We start from the raw sequence: 14849 nt of genomic DNA, 5'->3' as shown, positions 1-14849 counted from the left end.
CTGTTTACAATTGCAGCCATACCATGTTCTACAGCTTATGATTGCTAATATTAATGACAGTTGTTGAGTAACTAAAATTCACCTATATGAATGGCACACAATGAAAACCTAGTTAAGTAACTGCCATAAGTAACTTGCAGGATTTTAATTATCTCGCCTTCCTATTACTGGTTTTTTTAAAAAATCTATTCTTAGCCTCACAAAGCAGTGTAGATATAATTTAACTTCCTAGTAAAGAAACATGGCATCTTATGGGGGGGGAGAGATGGTATTCATGTGGGCACTGCTCATAACTGCTAGTAAATACTATAATTTAAAAAACTTTATATGCGCTGAGCTATTTGTTATGCTATTCATTCTGATATTTAATGGCATTCCTAGGAGAGCTCCTCAAGCTGGCCACATCACAGGAGGCTGAACTGAAGTATATCCGTCTCAAAAGAAAATTGGTATGCCTATTATTTTTTAGACAGGAGGAACAAGAGAGTGCAGGGAAATAAATCAACCCAGGGAGCCACTTCCATGAAATCCAGTGGCCTTCTACTCCAAAATCCTTTTCAAGAGGTTAACTTTTCTACCATGCAAAAGGCACATCTTGAGACTTAGTTGCCCTAAATTGGCCTATTCTACAAACAAGCACACAATTCATACTAGACACAGGAAACGAGGAACAAAACTTCCCCAACACAATCAGTGCTGGAATTTGCTTTAAGACTTTTAGCCAAAATGGAATGGGAGCTGGATTCCCAGAGCTGGGTTTTTTTGTTCTGTCTCCCTAGATCCACTCTGCCTAAAATCACTTAGCCAGCCATGACCTGGGTTCTGACTCCATTACCCAACCCCCTGCTTTTCCTCCATTACCCTCGATTACTCCTTTAGACCCCTGTCCTCCACAGGGCTTTGGAACCCTTCTTTTGGCATAGCCACATCTTTACCTGCCCCACACCTGATGTCCTATCTTAATGTGAAGTCCAGAGCCGTAGCTAGGGGGTGGTGAGGTGCCCTCCGCCGGGGGGGGGGGGGGCTCAAAATCGGCTAAAAATATGACCATAAATATGTCGATAAATAAAAATATTGATTATTGCCTCATAAGAAATGGTTTCTAATAGAGGGTGAATTGAATGGGTGGAAGGGGGGTTGGAAAGTGGTGGAAAGAAGAGCTAATTTGTCCATGGCTAGGGGGCTCAATCTGGGTGGTTCTGCCAGGAGTGCAAGATCACATAGCTACAGCTCTGGTGAAGTGTTGAGCAGGAAAGTATAGCTTGGCTGAAACAGCCTCACGAGCCAAGGTGGCCTGGGGAGCCAAATGGGAAGGTGAGCTAAATTGCACCTGGAGGTTGCCTGTTACTGCCATAGTGCTTAATTTTGGAGAAGAAAGAGATGTTGAGGGTCAATTCAATCTCATCCTTGATCCCAAATATTTCTGTAGCTGCTTAGCAGCCTACAAAAGACAATGGACATGCTTGAATCAAAGTGCCTTCATAGGTTTTTGAGGTTAAAAGTGGCACTGAAAATCAGTTTTGATGCTGGAACCTGATCAGCAGCCACAAATGGCAAATCAGGGCCTTTTATGCTATATTCCATCCACACATCTCCCCCCCCCCCCCACACATTCTATTAATGCATGAGACACATTTTAGGGCTTTGTTAGATGATCCAGATCATATAATTCTATAGGGCATTTTGTGTCTTGGAAAATCAGTCCATTTATATGCTTATTAAGAAGAAATGAGACACGTTTGAGATTGAGTTTTGCTTGCTTTTTTTTCCTTTTTAAAAATAAATTGCTCATATTAGTTCATGTCTCCGTATTTGCTACTTCCCAATGAGAATTTGGCCTGAGCGCAGATTCACTCTGACATTGTTTTAAGGGTACGAACTAAATGTGATAAAATGCCCACCCAAGTCCTGCCACTTAAATGCGCAGAGATACAAATGTAGTCTTTGCATCTCCAAGGACTGCTTCTGGTAATTACTCCCTCTTTTATTTTATTTTTATAATGCCATGTCTGCATTTAACATTAATCACAAGCAGGATTCACTGCGCAAATTGCTGACAGAGAAACTCTGCCTTGAGAATAATTTGTCTTCCTGCCTTCATCTGCGGAACAGCCATTTAGGGGGAAAAGTGAGAGAAAGGGGGAAATGTGCAAAAGCCGAGTGGAAAGAGGATTTTAAGAAAAGGAAATTAAAAACGGAAAAACACCAAAAGTGACAGTTCTGAAAAGAGAATGAAATAGTATTTCAGTAAGCGTTTTAAATAAAACCCCAAAACTAAGTATTTTTTTTTTAAAAAAAAATCTTAATCCATTTGTTAAGATATAGAGTTCTACCTGGGACACGGGTGGCGCTGTGGGTTAAACCACAGAGCCTAGGACTTGCCGATCAGAAGGTCAGAGGTTCGAATCCCCCTGATGGGGTGAGCTCCCATTCCTCGGTCCCTGCTCCTGCCAACCTTGCAGTTTGAAAGCACGTCAGAGTGCAAGTACATAAATAGGTACCACTCCGGCGGGAAGGTAAATGTGTTTCCGTGCGCTGCTCTGGTTCACCAGAAGCGGCTTAGTCATGCTGGCCACATGACCCGGAAGCTGTACGCCGGCTCCCTCGGCCAATAACACAAGATGAGCGCCGCGACCCCAGAGTTGGTCACGACAACCTAATGGTCAGGCGTCCCTTATAGTTCTACCTATGGTGATAATTTTCACATCTATTTCAATATGAAAAGTACCTGAAATATAGAGTTATACTCAACACTTAGCAGGATTGCCTCAGCTGAGATTTTGTACAGGGCCTCCTGTTTCTTCAGAGGTGTTGCGGTCCCTGCAAATTTGAGTCCGTAGCCCTGTCTCTAGTTTGCCCATCCGTTATTCCAGCCCAAAGAAGGAGGAGGTCAACATTTCAGGGCCATATCCCCACAAAGGGACTTGCACAGAAGAAAATGCAGAATGATATGTTAGGCTGGGGTGGAAAATCCTCCAGATAAGGCTGTACTGCAACTCTCATCAGCCATAGACAACATGGCAATGTTTGGAGATGATTGTAGTTGTACTCTGGGAGCATCCGGGGTGTGTGTGTGGCTAAGTTCCCACACTCCTATATTAGACTCTGCAGAAGGGTATCCATTACTGTGAGAAAGCCACCCTGAATTGCATAACCCCATTTACTCTCTTAGAGAAAGGTGGTGCCGAAGACAGAAGTTGTGAAGCCCCATTTGTAAGGTTCTACTGTGGGGGTGAATGGTAATTCCTTTGGAAGTGAGTTCCAGGACTGTGAGACCCATCATAGGACCTCCAAGGCAGATTCCAGGATTTTAAATCACATGGGAACAGCAAGCTCTCCAGGCTCGCATACACCCCGTTGCAATATGTGGAACATGGTGGGCCAGGTGATGGGGATTTTATTTATCTCTACTATTTGTAGATTGCCCATCATGTCAACATGACGCCAAGGTGGTAATGAAGAGTACACAAAATATAATGACTGGTAAAATGTAACAGTTATTACAAACGACTCATTAGCAGCAATTCCTCTCACTTTCTCGACTGGCATGCCTGCAGTGCTTTCACAAGACCATGTGTGGTCGCCAACAACAAGCGGAGCTCATCCAGGTATGTTTTCCTTCTCTCGCTTGTTTCCGATGTAAATGACTTAAGAGCTTGATCCAGTGGGAGAAGTTCCCAGCCTCTTCCAGAGCCAACTCTTCCTTTGATCCTGGAACTCCTTTGATTTGCTCTAAGGTAGCACCATCGACAGATCTTGCATCATTTCAACCCAAATGATAAAGTGTGTGGTGGAGCAACTCCTCTACGAGGAAAGATTGCAGCATTTGGGAACGTCTTAGTTTAGAGGTGTGTTACATGAGTAGATAAAAGTTTTTCTTCCTCTCTCATCGTAACACTAGAATTCATGGACATCCCAAGAAGCTGGATGTTGGGGGATTCCAAGCAGATAAAAGTACGTACTTCTTCATAACATAGAGGCTGTGATGGGTTGGGCAGCTTTAAAAGAGCATTAGACTAATTCATGGAGGATAAGGCTCTTAATGGCTACTAGCTATGACATCTATGCTCTGCATCCATGGTTGGAGACAGTAATGGTCCTGGAAAAGGCAGGAGGGGAGAGTGCTTTTGTGCTCAAGTCCTGCTTGGGAGTTTCCCACAGGCATCTGGCTGGCCGCAGTGAGTACAGTGGTACCTCGGGTTACATACGCTTCAGGTTACAGACTCCACTAACCCAGAAATAGTACCTCCGGTTAAGAACTTTGCTTCAGGATGAGAACAGAAATCGTGCTCCGGCGGCGTGGCAGCAGCATGAGGCCCCATTAGCTAAAGTGGTCTTCAGGTTAAGAATGGACCTCCGGAACGAATTAAGTACTTAACCCGAAGTACCACTGTACAGGATGCTAGACTGATCACATGAAAGCAAATGCCCAAATGGGGCTCTAGTTGTGCCTTTACAGGGAGGCAGCTGAAGAGATGTTTTTGACTTGCACTCCCTGACAAGCACCTGTGGCCAAACCCTGCAGGGTGTATCCCTTCCTCTGGTTCTGCATTGAAATCACTTTATTCCTAGAGAATCATAGTAGGCAGGTATCACAGACTGGCATGTCACCTCGATAGGAACTTGGCTTGCAGCACCACACCACACCACATTTGCCTAAGCGCCCGGTGATGTCTGGATAAAGTCCTGCCCTCCTGTTCGTATTTGTGTGAGGGGCTGAGGAAATTCTCATTTCAGTTGGCTTGGCTGTAAGCTTTTCACTAAATTAACAGCTACATCGGAGCAGCTCAGCAACTCCCAAATATCAGAGTAACAATTAGAAATGTCACTGCACTTCATGCTTATTTGTCCTAAAAATTAAACGGTTAACTTAGTGTGTTTCAGGGAGGAGGGAAAGGCTGACAATGGAGAGTTGCCTGGATACCTTAATTAGCACTTTTAGATTGCCATGCATTGCTGCCCACCTAGATGGGCCTTGCAGGAGAGGCGTGATAGACTGGGGCTTTCAGAATATCTCGATTTTAAAATTTATTTTCTCATCATGAACGCAAAGCCATCAGAAAGACAAATTAATTTAGCTTCAGTGACTTGCGGTTCCCTTATGAGCTGCATCCCTGTTGTTGCTTTCCCTTTTCTCCCTGTCCCCCTAACAGCATCCCTTTATCTACACTACAGAAAAACTGAGCTGACCTTTATCTGTTTCTGGTACAACCACTTCTAATTTTAGCAAAGCTCTTCATTTGAGAGCTTTATCTCCTGACACTTCCAATCCAGACTCATCAGAATGCATGTCCAGCTATTTCCCAAATGGTATTTATCAATTAATTAACACTTATAGATTTAATGACTCGTTGTACTAAACTGTTAAAGGGCAAGAGACCTATAAATTTCCAAACAGTCTATGTGAAACATATATAAATATTGATATATGCACACTTTTGAGGAGGGAGGGGCTGGGTTAAATTAGTTACTAAGCAGCTGATAAGTGATATATTCAGTTACATACATAAGGTAAGGAACAGTTTAGTATCTTCGCCTGCACACAAGCCATTTTCTTTTACCACTATTGGCAACCCTCTTTGTAATTGGCGAAGAGCAAAAACATTAGATAAAGTAGTCCTTGCTTTCTTTTGCTAAAATCCCCTTGTTAGAAAGCTAGTTGTCACCAGCAAATAAAAGGAACAGAAGTACTGGGAAGAGTTTTTAACACACACACACACACACACCAACAACAGGGAAGATATGCATGGAGTTCTGTGGCATCTTAATGGCTGCAGACAATAACTCTTTTTCTGTGTTGCAGGGACTTGGTAGTGAGACTCCTGTGTCATTTCAAAGTGGTGCTATGTTGTTGCTTTTTGAGAGGCTTGTACTGTATTACGACATACTAATAGCAATAAATTTACAAGCCTCTGTTTTCTCACCTTGCAATAGCCTATATTGCAGGGATGGGAAACATTTGGCCCCCCAGATGTGTTTGGGCTCCACCAGCCTCAGGCAGCATAGCCCAATGGTCAGAGATTATGGCACATGCATTCCTGCAACATCTGGAGATCCACAGGTTCCCCACCCCCACTGTATACTTCTCTTTCAGCCACTTGTTATTATGCGAAAGGGCTTGTATTACACAATGCCAGGATATCTTCCTTGCTTATTCCCAGGAATTATATGAAATTCTCTGCATTTCCTCCACTCAGGTTTACATAAGCATCTTTTAAACTTAAAATTAAGGTCCTCAAAGGTTGCTGCTCTGAAAAGAAGTGATTGTAAAGTTTGCAATGCAAAGTGTGTGCCTGTATGCTTTCGTAAACCATATGCAGCGATTCACACTTCACAAATCTGGCAACCATTTTTGTCAACAGCGTTGCTAACCCCTACTGGGAGATGATATATACCCAGTTGTCATTAGCAGGACTCGAAACCCCTTTGGCAAGTGGGAGTAATTCCCCATGGAGCACTCAATATGCTAGCCCCACACCAGTGACCCCACTCTGCCTTAAAATGCAATACCTGTTGGGCTCTTTGTCTCCAAACTTCCTGAGCAATCCCTGTAAACGGAAGAAGGAATGTTTTGCTGGCAGCTGAGTCTGTCACTTCTGTCTAGAGCTTGTGGTAGCTGCCTTCTCTCTCTCTCTCTTCATAAAAAAAAAATTATAACTACAAATCACATAAGTAGAATACAGAGTCCTCTCTTAAAGGTAATTCTTAGCCCTTAACACCTGCAGAGGACAGTAATTGCTAGCAGCTCTCACCTGAGATCTTTCCTTTCTCCTCCCAGAAGCCTTTGCTTCTCCCTCTTACCCCTATCTCAGCTTCCTTGAAGAAATTGCAGCATGGCTTGCAGCTGTAGAAAAGCCAAGTGGGTGAATTTCTCTAAAATGAGATTTTCCACTGCCTCTGTCTGCACAATTCTTTGGTAAGGAAACAAGGTCATTCCTTTTCTTCTTCTTTATTTTACTGGTGGGAGCTTGTTTGCTGCAACTCTGAGTAAAATCTTCACTTATTTGTAAAGCTAGGTGCATGTGTTACATTGTAGCCTAAGCATTTTCATGGGGAATGTTTATTTAAAGGTGGATGAGGGTGGGTGAGAGTAAGAATCTCCCTTCCAAAGCTTTCTCTCCAACATGCACCACTTTGGACTGCAGGTGGGGTAGTTAGTTTGATTGTTTCCTCATGTAAACCTCCATCTCCACCAAAAACTAGTGTATTAGGAAGGAAGGTTGTAGCCCAGTCCAATGCCTTCTGCAAAGAGTTTGTTGGTTTTTTACTTCCAGGAAAATGTTTACGCACACCCCTCCCTACAAGCATTCAGAAACTCTGGGAGTATAGGAAGCTGCCTCATGCTGAACAGGACCATTGGTCCATCTGGCTCAGTGCAGCCTACACTGACTGGCAGGGGCTTTCCAGAGTTTCCAACAGGGCCTTGGTCCAGGCCTACCTGGAGACACCAGGAACTGAATGTGCGAATGTTACAGCCCCACCTGAAAAGTTGTGCAGCCCACTTGGCTTGCCTCCTTATTCCTACCTCATTCTGCGTAAAACGGGCCTCCGTAAAGTTAATGCTCCCGATTTCCTTTTTTTTAGAAGGGAAAATATGGGCCGAGTGGAACGAAAACGCCACCAGCCTCATTTGTGAATTAACAAAATGCCATATAGGGCTATGAGGGTTAATATATGCATTTTCCTTGGTTGACTGGGAGAGCCTACACTTTATTTGGTTACAGTAACATGTTTGGTGTTTGCCCTCAGGCTTCAGGGTCACACCCAGGGCCCCCCCCCCCTCAGCCAGAACTTGCTGTCACCTCAGGTGGGCACCATTGGCATTCTGAGAGAACAGGGAAGGTGTTTGTGGTGAGTCCCGGCACCTCTTTTTCTAGGAAAAAAAGCGCTGGTCACACCATATATTTAAAGCACCTGCCGCCTCAAAGAATCCCAGGAAATGTAGTTTACCCTTCAAGAGAGCTATAACCCTCAGCTTCCTTAACAAGCTATATTTCCCAGAATTCTTTGTGGAGGGAGGTGTGCTCTTTTCAGTGTGGTGTGTACACAGCCAGAGGCACACAGCCTCACAAATAATAATAAAAAGCACACACCATGCAGCTTGCTTGTGTACAATGGTAAAGGCAGCTGCAGAAGGTGTTTTCTGTGGCAACCCTCACTTTGTAGCCTCTCAGACTCTGTCAGCAGGCTCTGTGCTGTTTCTTTTTCCTCCAGAGTCAGGTAAACTGCAATGAAGTGGACTGCCTTGGCAACATATGCAGAGCTCCTGAGGTGGGGGGGGGAGAGAGAGCTGACACTTCCCTGCCACCTTTCGATGGCTAGCTTATCTTTGGAGTGGTATTGATTACCTCATGAGGAGGAAGGCTCCATATCCTTACCCTTGTGTCCAGAGCAAGGTGATTTATGCCAGGCCGGGTAATAGAAGTGGCTGTGAGGGAAAAGAGAGGCCACAAATGAGATAACTTACAACTGGCAACTTTATTTATTTATTTTAAAAAAGAACGGCCTGCTGCAAAACCGGCACGGCGGAGCACTCATCAAGGAGTGACCTGCCCTGGTATGGCAAAGCACCAGGCCCCATTCCAGTGACGGATTATTACACAGCTATCTTGTTTTGCCTTTGTAAATTATGCCATGTCTGTGCCTCGTAAGCTGGCAGATTTATTGCCACGCTGCAAGTGTATCGCCAAGGCAGAGCAGTTCTGAGGAATTGTGGGGGTCATGTGTCTTTCTGCTGGCTTTAGCCAGCAAAGCGCCTCTTTAATCTCAATGAGGAAGGACATTGGCGTCCTTGTGGGGGTGGGTGGGTGGAGGCGGCAGAGGATTCAAACTTTATTTTCGATATTTAAATTAAATTGTGCCATCCATTTCCCTTGCTTCCAGATCTAAATGCGAGTCATTATGCCTGGGAAAATTACAGCTGCATTCCTGAAAGTTGGAGGCATGCCAACGAGAGGTGCACCCTTGGTTGCTAAAGGCTGTACAATCTGTCAGGCAAGTAATTGGCTGAGAGAAAGTCTCTGATCAGGATGTTGCGCTGGTGCGACTGGGCTCTGGTGTGCACTTGCCGCTTCCTGCCCTACCATACATACAAAGTGCTCAAATTACAGGGTTGCCAGAGGGGCGTCTCTCTTATGTTTGCTAGGGTCCCTTTAGCTATTGCAGGGCACATGACTTCAAGGCTAAAAATCCAGGGGAGTCAGAAGCTGGGGCTTGCAACTTTCATTTGAGGAGGCCCCTACTTTTCTCCCCGTAATTCAAGCACTGTGCATGCATGTTAGCGGTAATGCACCACTGCAAAGCTCAAGTGAGAGGCATTTGGTGGTGGAATTTCATTATGGGTGCAATGAGACATGCATTTAAATGCATGATTGAATGACGCGGCTACTCCAGATGACTGATCACACAATTCAGCTGTGACTTGAGTGGCCACATACACATCACCCAAGAAAGGGAAGAAATGTGTCACAGAGAACAGGTCACAGGTTTGCAAGTTTACATGTGTTAAGTTTTATGTATAGATGCAAATTTAGAAATAATTACTGTACAGTATGTAGAAATACAACACATCTCACCATACTGGGGAAGATAGTGAACAAGTTGTTACTGCCCTATAACCAGAGGTCTCAGGCCAGTTCACAGAACAAAATCAAAATATAAAACCACCAAATATATAATCAAAATAAAAACAACAACCCAATAAAAGAACCCCATTTTAAAAGGGCATAGGATGTCAATCAAATCAACCAAAGGCCTGGTTAAAAAGGAACGTTTTCCCCTGGTGCCTAAAGGTGTATAATGAAGGCAACAGGTGAACTTCCCTGGGGAGAGCATTCCACAGATGGGGAGCCACTGCAGAAAAGGTCCGTTCTCGTGTTGCCACCCTCTGTATCTCTTGAGGAGGGGGCACACGAAGAAGGGCCTCAGAAGATGACCCCAGGGTCTGGTAGGTTCATATGGATAGACACAGTCCTTGAGGTATTGCGGTCCTGAGCCGTTTAAGGCTTTATAAGTAAAAACCAGCACTTTGAATTGGGCCCAGAAATTGGTAGCCAGTGCAGTTGGACCAGGATCGGTATAATATGCTCAAACCATCTTATTCCAGTGACAAACCTGGCCGCTGAATTCTGCACTAGCTGAAGTTGAATTCTGCACTAGCTGAAGTTTCCAAACCGTCTTCAGAGGTAGCCCTACATTGCAGTAATCTAACCTTGAGGTTACCAGAGCATAGACAACAGTAGTTAGGCTCTCCCTGCCCAGATAGGGACATATCTGATGGAAGGCACTCCGAGCCACTGAGGCCACCTGAGCCTTGAGTGGCAGCAAAGGATCCAGGAGTACCCCCAAGCTATGAACCTGCTCCTTCAGAGGAAATGTAACCCCATCAAGAGCAGGCAATCTCCCACCCATCTAGCCTAGGGAACCACCCACTAACACTGCCTACTCAGATTACTGTCCAGGTACTAACATCTCTGCTCTACTTATGATCTTGCTAATTATCTTTAAAACCAGACTTGAATAATACAATCCTTTTAAATAGAGGAGCATAGGTAGCTGCCTTTCAGTAAGTCAGACGGTTGATCCATCAAAGTCAATTTTGTCTACACTGGCTGGCGGTGGTTTGCCAGGATTTGAGGCAGGACTGTTGGCCAGCCCTACTTAGAGATGCCAAGGATTGAATCTGGGACTTTTTTTCATGCAAAAAGTAGATGCTCTACTACTGAACTACTGCCCTTTGTCATCACCTTCAAATAGATGGCTGTCTTCTGTAAACGCGAACAGCACATGGCCACTCTTATTCTACCGCCACTGTCAGAGGCAGTATGTCTCTGAATGACCCAGAGTGGGCAGGGTATAAATAAAATAATAACTACTACTACTACTACTGTTACTACTACTACAACTATACCAGTTGCTGGAAATCACAAGTGGGAAGAGGGCTGTTTCTGCTTGTCAGCTTCCCATGTTCATATAGTTGGGGACAGGATACTCTACTGGAGGGAGCCCTTGGCCTGAGCCAACAGCTTCTTCTTATGTTCTTAGTTGTGATTTAAATGCAGATCGTCCAGGTCTAAGTCCAATGTCCTATGTGTTCAGCATTTAATTGTGTGGCAAGGCTTGCTCCAGCTACTGTTTTCAGTTCCAGGCCTTAACACTGGGACATAATGCAATGTGGGGACCAATGAAAGTGCCCTTGAGCAGGTACATTTCTCCCCTTAAATACGGAGTAGCTGTTTACAGAGTGATGAGTGGGTCTGTGACTCTCCAAGATGTTGTAGGACTCCAGCATCCATCAGCCACAGTCAACAACTGTTGGGGTGGTTGTAGAGCAGGCATCCCCAACCTTTGGCCCTCCAGATGTTTTGGACTACAATTCCCATCATCCCTGACTACTGGTCCTGTTAGCTAGGGATCATGGGGGTTGTAGGCCAAAACATCTGGAGGGCCTCAGGTTGGGGGTGCCTGTTGTAGAGCAACAACCCCTAGAGGACCATATGTTCCCCATTCCTCTGATACGGTGGTAGGGGTTGGGAGAAAAGGGTTTACAGATTTAACCCTCTGCATGTATTTTTCTAGAAATCACACACTGCCCATATTGGGCCATGGTTGCAGCTTGTACTTATAAATCATATATGGAAACATTCTGACCCGTCCCATGCTTTTTAATAGGGTGGTATTTAAGGAAGATAACGTACTTTTCAATGCCCTCTCCTTGTAGTTCCTGTACTATCAGCAAATTATATCGGGCCCTTCTGCAGATACAATTCTAAAGAATATCACAATTAATTCTATTTGGCACAGCAGCAGCAACCCCCCAAAACGGCTTATTTTGCAGTTATTTATGTTTGCTAACTATGTGCATATCCGGGGGGGGGGGGGGGGAAGGCACAACAATTTGTGTATACTTCGCAGAGAATAAAGAGCATTTCCATATTGTCAGCTAATTTACAAAGAAATATTTACAGAGTGAAATTTTAACAGCTATCAAAGGACAAACAAGAGAGTGATTCCATTGTGCAAAAGGCCACCGGTTTCAATTTTCTCTCGGCAGAAACTGATTTATTCAGTATTCGTTGATTCAATTTATTTATAATTACACCACACTGAATAAATCAAACATAGCTGAAAAGCAGTTTATCTCCGTGTACTAATTACGCATACAGAGGCAAAGAGATGCTGGAAGATTAAAGGGAGAACGTATTGGCGTGCATTAATGATTGTGGGTGTCTCTTTTATTACCCTGCGCTGCATTATATAATAGAATAATAGGGTCACTGCCATGATAGAGGAGGGCAAGCAGTACTTAAACTGTTCCTAAAATGATTGAAAGAGAAATGGAACACTGTAATAGTTAAAAGGCAAAGAACTGAAACAATAAATACACACAGTGTTATCTGACACTCCTTGTTTTTCCCCCCACTGTTGCTCAAGAGCACTCATATAGGGCCCCATTTAAGAAATTAAGTTATCAGAGAGAGAGATTATATTTTTAAAAACTTGCCTATTTCAATTTGTTTAGGCAGTTGGAGAAACAGCAGGCCTTTCTTTTGTGTTAAGATTTCGCACTTTTCATAAAGACTTATCTTAGGTTTCTGAGGCAATTGTTTTGACATTAGACATTTCTTTATTATGCGGAGCACTGAACAAGCGTCCATAGCCATGTGATAAAATTCACTGGAGAGTCTTTGTGGTTCTATCAAGTGCTACCAAAACATTTTGATTTCCACGTTGCCACTATTTATCTCGGTAGGGAAAGTTCTTATTTCGAAATCCCCCAAGGAACTTGCCCTTGTATGTGCTAATTACTGTTACCATTTCCGTGAAGCTTATCTTAACTGAAGTCTAAAGTTTTCCAGAACAAAAAATGAGACTATAAAGGAACGCACAAAAGGGAAATAAATGGGAGGGAGACAAGTGGGGGGAGACACATATGGAGAAAGAATTTGAAAATTGCACAGCACACTTTTATTAGGCTGCCACTCTGTGCACATTTGCAGAATGGTATGCAGCGGGGAAAGGAGGAGCTGCTGTGATGGGTTAAGAAAAGCACAGAATGCTGAAGCAGGGTCTACCACACAGAAGTCATTTCCTTCCTAAAGGCATATAAACCAGGCCATAGTTAATTTCTGTAGGTTATTTTTCTGTACTATCAGGGGTGCCAACTTGAATAAAATATTGGGAGAGGGGGCAGGTAAGCCCCACCCTGCATAAGCAACCACAAGATACATAAACATACACACCGCACTTGAATGGCAACATTCATCAACTTTGGGCAGGGGAGGCACCCTCAAATAATTCATTGGGGTGGAGGGGAGAGTTGGCTCCTATGTGTACTAATTGCACGAAGGTTGGTGACCAACCCATCTTTCATAGGACAAACCTGAACACATGTTAGGCATAAGAAAAGTTGGTCAGAAATAGATCTCATCACCTGCCTCAGTGCATAGTCTCCATAGCACAAGGCGTATCTAAGGTCCCTTGCACCTTTGGCAACGAGCTGTATCAGTGCCCGCTCCTGGACAGGAAAAATGCCCCTCCTTGTGGCTGCTCTCTACCTCTCTACCCCCTTCTGTTCCTTCCTGCAGAAGCAGAAGCTTTTCCTGGTAGAGATCCTGGTGGATTTCTTCTGGCAAAGCAGGTACTGGTGTGCTGAGCCAAGGGTCTGTGTGTGTGTGTGTGTGTGTGTGTGTGTGTGTGTGTGTGATCCAAGTGTCACAGGATGACTTCCAATGCCTGACAGGTGATTTTTGTATGCTCCCATTTCTCCAACCCATAGGTACACATTTTCCAGAGCTTCCAGAGCTCCTGAGCTTTGTGTAGATTGTGGGCTCAAACTATTCAAGACTGTGGTGAACTGGAGCACATAAAACATTGACTGGATTCCCTTAGCACTGAGTTTCCCAAACATGGGTCTCCAGTTGTTTTTGGACTACAAGTCCCATCACTCCTAGCTAGCAGGACCAGTGGTCAGGGATGATGGAGCATGCATACAGCTGTATGCACCACAAAACATGTTCCTACCTGAGGCAGAGCAGTAGATAACACCATCCTCACCCCTCCATGTCAAGCTACAAAGCACTCCTGGTTGGTTGAGTTATTTTGCCACTTTAGGCAGAAAATCTCACAGGTACCTTTCCCTGGCAGTAAGCATGCAGTGACAGATGTCTAGTAATTTGCTGCCCTTTCATTACATCCCAAATGAGCTGCCTAAGGAAGCTGACTCACTGTGCCGAATGGTAGGGCTGGCCCTGCGACGAGTGTGTTGTATTTATAATCCTCAACTTCATAAAAGGATATCAAGGCAGTATACAACATACCAGATTGTAATAAAATCTGTTATACGAGGTTTATATGTGCAAAAGTAGAAAAACTGGTTGTTTTTCTTTTTAGGAATGCCTGCTTATATACTGTGTAGTGGCCCAAGCAAATATATGGGGAAGAATTCAACACAGTGCTTGCATGATGGAACTATCTCTCCTCGCCTCTTGATTCCTGCCTGTGCCAATGTTTCAATGGCCAAAAACTGGTGTGAGGGTGGGGAGAGAACTGCTGACATAGAGAAAATGGAGAAACAGGGTGTGGCATAGAATAACGAAGTACAATATTTCACACACCCAATATTTTTTAGGAGCAGCATAAAAATAAAACAATTTGCTATGGAACATTGGAAGAAATTTATCCACTGCTGCAAGGTTTGAAAATGAATATTCTGTTATCAGAAAATAAGAGCTAAAAATCGTAAGAGCTAAAAATTGCAATAATAGTGTATCTGTTCAGGTAGACAGAATGTAATATCGATGAAGCAATTGACTTTATGATACCTGCTTGTATAAAGGGTATGGTGAATG

General features: G+C 44.0%; 1 long non-coding RNA gene across 1 annotated transcript in view; it reads left to right on the top strand.

Annotated features, from left to right (window-relative positions):
- Window positions 1-6767: 6767 nt before the first annotated feature.
- The window catches only part of LOC310660647, a 35322-nt gene continuing 27240 nt past the window's right edge, over window positions 6768-14849 (top strand). Inside the window, exons 1-2 of the long non-coding RNA XR_014503570.1 lie at window positions 6768-6916; window positions 8884-8994. This is a non-coding gene — a long non-coding RNA (uncharacterized lncRNA). The remainder of the gene's footprint in view (window positions 6917-8883; window positions 8995-14849) is intronic.

This window comes from Podarcis tiliguerta (assembly GCF_965153285.1).
Source record: "Podarcis tiliguerta genome assembly, chromosome: 12".
NCBI lineage: Eukaryota > Metazoa > Chordata > Lepidosauria > Squamata > Lacertidae > Podarcis > Podarcis tiliguerta.
Note: the sequence above shows the minus strand (reverse complement) of the source record. Positions and strands in the feature narration are given on the sequence as shown.